Source organism: Cryptotermes secundus, unplaced genomic scaffold, assembly GCF_002891405.2.
Source record: "Cryptotermes secundus unplaced genomic scaffold, Csec_1.0 scaffold975, whole genome shotgun sequence".
Taxonomy (NCBI): Eukaryota; Metazoa; Arthropoda; class Insecta; order Blattodea; family Kalotermitidae; genus Cryptotermes; species Cryptotermes secundus.
In genome coordinates, this window is record NW_019728507.1 from 322,939 (window position 1) to 328,770 (window position 5,832).

Here is a 5,832-nt window from a genome sequence, read left to right on the forward strand (position 1 = left end):
TAGTATATAACAATGGCGCCATCTGTGGAGTAAAACCTGAACACTCTAGACTAAAACCTCATGGAAAACAACGAAGTGCAGTAAAAAATGTAGCATCTTAGTTTCCTATTATTGCCCTTATTGGGCTGTGCAGACCGCTCCTCTGAATTATTCATTTTATAGGGAATTCGGAATCGAAACTTGTTTTTAAGAAGGAGTTTGGGGAACGAAGAGGAAATTCGGAATTGAAACTTGTCTTTTTAGGGACCGTTTAGAGTATGAAGGGGAAATTCGGAATCGAAACTTGTTTCTTTTTATTGGAAATTTAATGTATGAAGGGGAAATTCGGAATCAAAACTTTTCTTTTAAGTGGAAGTTTGGAGGTATGAAGGGAAAATTCGGAATCTAAACTTGATTTTTAAGTCGAAGTTGGGGTATGAAGGGGAAATTTGGATTCGAAATTTGTTTTTAAGGGACCGTTTGTTTTATGAAGGGAAAATTCCGAATCAAACTTGTTTTTAAGGGGGATTTAGGGGTATGAAGAGGAAATTCGGAATCGTAATTTGTTTTTAAGGGGCAGTTTGTTTGATGAAGGAAAATTTCGGAATCAAACCTGTTTTAAGGGGGATTTATGGGTATGAAGAGGAAATTCGGAATCGAAATTTGTTTTTAAGGAGCAGTTTGTTTGATGAAGGGAAAATTTGGAATCAAACGTTTTTAAGGGAGATTTAGGGGTATGAAGGGGATATTCGGCATCGAAACTTGTTTTTAAGGGGAAGTTTGAATATGAATGGGAAATTCGGAATCGAAACTTGTTCTTCAAGGGGATTTGGTTGTATGAAGGGGAAATTCGGAATCGATACTTGGTCTTTTAAGGGGAAGTTTGAATATGTATGGGAAATTCGGAAAAATTGTTTTTAAGGGGATTTTGGGTATGAAGGGGAGATTCTGAATCGAAATTTGTCTCTTAAAGGGGAGTTTGGGGTATGAACGGGAAATTCGGAATCGAAACATGTTTTTAAGAAGGATTTTGGAGAATGAAGAGGAAATTCGGAATCTAAACTTGTTTCTCTAATCTCACAGTCTGAGCAAAAATCGTGATATAACTTCTACAAGCTACTGTTAATGTGCTTGACGCTACAGCACAAAGTGTGCCAGAAGTCATGTTACCCCATTAGTTGCTTTTGAAATTGAAATGTAGTTTATAACAGGTGTTTTACTTTTATATTCCAGAAATATGCCTTTATAGAAACATGGCAGACAATGCGAATTACAGCAGTAAAAATTGATAGTGATTAGAACATAGGTCATGCAAGATTAAACATTGGGAAGATAATCCACGCACTCAGAGATGACTCAAACATGACCCAACAAAGTTGTTCTCCCAAGATGACCATGTTAAAATGGGGAAGGAAGATTTTTTCAGTCGGTAATGTCATAACCTGCTTAGGTGTGAGTGGCCATCCAAACACGGTGCCAGTGTTATAGTATTTCTGCTGAGGTCACCGAAGCAGCTGCTCCTGAAACAATCCTCTGCACTCGACAATCCTGAAGCGTCAGTGCGCAGGTGTGTCAAATCCGATCTTGTCCTCAAACAATTTCGACCATCAGTTGTGATTATCAGTCTGAGTTGCCGTTTCCTCAATTGGCGCAGCTCCATTCAGTAACATGTGTTTAATTAAGGCTGATAACAGCTCTCGGAAATTGCGGTTGCTCTGCGGGTGCCAGTTTCCTTGGTGTGTCCTCGCCCATGTTGATATAGCGTCGTCCTAAATGGACGGAGCAACTGCTCCTTACACGATATCAGTACAGGAGTACGTGAGGAGTGGGTAGGCCGTGGTTCACCCACTCTCGCGTCTCCGCTGGAGTGACCGCCGAGATATCCCGAACTGTCATCTTGCTATAACGAGCTTTGGGGAATCGTCACACAAGGTGTTTCTCGGAAAACTTATCAGACAACTGATGAACTGAACGAGGAAGTACACAAGGCGTTCGCCGAAATAACACCAGCAATATTACGCCGAATATCTCGCAGGAAATGCGAAATTCTGTGTTTTGAACCTACGGTGTCCATACTAACATTTTTGACATATGCTTAGTACTGCATTCATTGTAGTCAACATAAATTAATAATTCGTCAGTTAACTAGATCATGGGACTTCTGACACACTCTTCTATGTCCTGTATATGGTCTAAGATGTAAGAAAGGAATTGATTAGGCATGAAACTAAAACATGTGTTTCTTGAGCATGTATTATGGGGTCTAACCTTGCGTAAGTATGTTCAAAGAACTTCAAATATAAGGAATAAATTCTCTCTAAATATTTCTTGACTACGTACGAGACATCACATGCTCTCAGTAGTTCTTTTAAAGGTAAAAAATGTTGACGTGTTGATCTTGTATGGTTAAGAAATGAAGGATGAAAGTGGTGAATAAACAGTGAGTGAAGAAACGAAGCATAATGTAGAGAGACAAAGAGAGCGAAGATATAAAGTAGAAAAGTAAAGGTATCCCTGTAACAGGCCGTGGAGGCCCATAGGGTTGTGAGACGTCGAGGCTCCTACATTTTCTCTAGACAGTCGACACATAGATGGCGGCAAGGTTGTCAGCCTTACGCGCTGGGCGCTCTTCACCCCCCAAAATATTCCATGATTATTCCTGGTACTCATTTCTGTTAGAGGCTGGAAGATATACAGAACAAAATGCAGGAACACTAGAAACAGGCACAAGAGAAGCGCTGTTGGTATTACACGGATAAATACAGAATATCTGCCTTTGTGGAAATATGAAAGGCAGTTATGATCAATAACTGCACGGCATTATTAGATCACATCTAACTGAATAAAGCTGGGTTTCTATTTCTTTTACAAGCATGCTGTCACCATGTTTACTTAACAGTTACTGCACACATCTGATGCCAAATAATTAGTAGAAATCTGAGTGCTTTGTTGATATACTGCAATAAATGTTTCTTTCACTCCCGCATAAAAGATGCTGGCTAACATTCCGTGTATATACTGCATATTTGTGACTTCATTTGCCATCGAACCCACGATGGGCAAAATACTGATGACTCAGCACACTTACCTTTGCATTTATTTCTCGCACTAAACCTTGCTGGAGTTCATCAATCACATCTCTCTGTATGTTCCCTTCCATAGCGGTCTGCTTACAGCACTTTGCCATTCCGGCTTATTTCATGTCAAAAGCTGTGCATCACCCATCCCAAGATTATGCATAACTCTTTTACATTTTTGTTATTTTTGATGATATCTGAACTTTTATACATTAAATACAACTCATCTGCAGTACTAAGTGCATGACTTCTTTGCCCCTGGGAAGCCTTTACATTGCCTCCCATAACTCTCCAAATTGTGGCATTACACATACACTGCAACACTATTTAGAATTGTCACCTGCCTGGAAGCACTGAATTTGTGTTGTGAAGTGCTAATACACGTAGGAGAGTAAAGTATGCTGCAAATGGCAACATACTTAGTATATTTCCACTTATTAAATTTTAACCTCTATAAAAATTAAAATGCTGTGACAGATTGGGCCATTTTTAGGAGACGAATACGTAAACAATATCACAGCAAAGCATGCGCAACAATAGGGCGTCCATTGCTAGGCAATGCATGGGTTGACACGCCTGACAACAATATATGATATCCGTTGTTAAGCAGCGATGTGTTTTCTGTGGGAGGTGTGTTCGTAGATTATGCTAATATTTGGTTTTGTCGTCAACAGATAGCACACGGACCCGAGTAAGACTGCGCTGGCAAGGGTCAGCAGCATATACAAAAGACAGACCCGTCCTCTCGTCGGAGAAGGCGCCCCACAGAAACAAGACCGTAACTGTCAAACGGTAATAATTAATCTGGCCATGAGCCCCAAATGGTGCTCGACACCAAGACTTACTGACTGACTGACCGTCAGTCGCAATGTGACTTTGACTTTGACTTGAGATAGTACACTTATCCTCTTCTCTAATCTTTCTTTAACCAAATGATGCATTTATATTTATTGACATATACCGAAGAAAATATAAAGGAAATAGATAACACTGTGACAGCTGAGACTTACTACCATTTAAAGAAAACTACAAGGGGTTAAAGTTAATATTAAAAGTGGAACTTAGAAAGTAAGATATAAAAATGTGCGATGGATAGGAGTGGTACAGGGAGAGTCTAATGGCAGGTTTAATGTTAGCAGTGTTGAACTTTCAGGTTGTGTTGCCAGAAAGTATTTGTGTTCTTTTTCCTCAGTACCCTTGTGTTACGTTATGTGATGCACTCTACCACATGTCAATTTTTCTGGGTATTACATGGGTCCCACTCATCGTGGACCTAAAGCTAATTATTTCAATTAAGAACCACTTACTTACTTACTCATGGAGCTGAGCCCTTCTTGAGGAGCCGCCAATTCTGCAGCTAGTCAAGAATTTCCCAGCATTTTATGGAACCCGAAGGTTCATCAGCCACTTGTTATTATAGACCTACCAGTACGTGCAGTTATTCCCAACTTAATACAAATTTTGACTTATATGAAGTTCATATTCATATGATTCTTAAAATATCATTCCTTAAGAAAGTCTAAAAAGGAATGAAATTATTTATTCAAAAGAGAAGATTTGTGACAGCGCTATAATTGATTGTATTTGTGAAGAAGTGTTCAATAAACCCAATCGTAAAAGCTAGAATTCACAGTTATTAGTCACATTACGCCCCATACGTGTTATATATTTGAGGAGTGTATTTCAGACACCTGTGCTCTAGTGGTAAGAGTTCCTGGCTACAGATCCAGAGGTCCCGGGTTCGATTCCCGCAGCTACCAGATTTTTCTGAGAAGTAGTGGGTCTGGAACGGGGTTCACTCAGCTTCATGAGGATAACTGAGGAGCTACTTCAAGGAAATAGCGGCTCCGGTCTAGAAAACCGAGATTAAAGGCCTTGGGCTTCCACTGCACTGACCACGCGACATCCTCTATCGGCTAAAGTTGACACTAACTTCGCCGACAAGCGGTGGTCGATCGGTCGGTATAGTTCCCTTGCGGACTACAGGCCACGGAATTCGTCCTTTGAATTACTTTATTTCAGGTAAATTATAAATGCAATATACGCGCTTCTTTTCGAAAATTAGCTTTAATTTTATTTGTGGTCACCAAAAATTAAATGAGCTTAGCCCCGTTAGCCCCTAAGAATGCACCTCCCCTGGTTGGTACTACCTCATAGAGAGGTCGCGAAATGTAACCTTGGCTCAGGATCCAGCTTTCCACTAATTGAGGTTTATAGTGGCTTCTACATCATGATCATTACATCCGCATCTCTCCTGATTACAATCATCAAAACTGATTCAACTTCAGCAGTCGATGCAACATAGCGTATATGAATAAACAACAAAACCCGCTTGCTAGGTAAGGGGTATGCCTATATTAGTTCTGAAACTCGATCAAATTGACATGATTCTTGTTTAAAACAGTGAAGTAACAAGGAACAGATAAAACTACATAGCGCTACTGAATAAAAATTATGAGATTGCAGGTCGTGTAGCACGTATTGAGAAAACGTGAATACGGAATTTTGGAAGAGAATTCGTGGGTAACAGACGCAGATAGGAGCACACTATTAAAATTTGTGTTACAGATATTGAGTATAAACGTACTAGCTCAGGATCCTCAGGACGGTGCAACAGCGAACCTTTCGAACTAAACATCAAGCACTAATCACTGCCAAGCAGGACTGCCATACATTCGGACACGTGATCAAGTGACTTCATTTAATCTCTATTATCTCTGCTTCCTCGCCGCCTCCTAGCGGTAACTTCTGAACTTGTAGTTGCAGTTCGTCATCG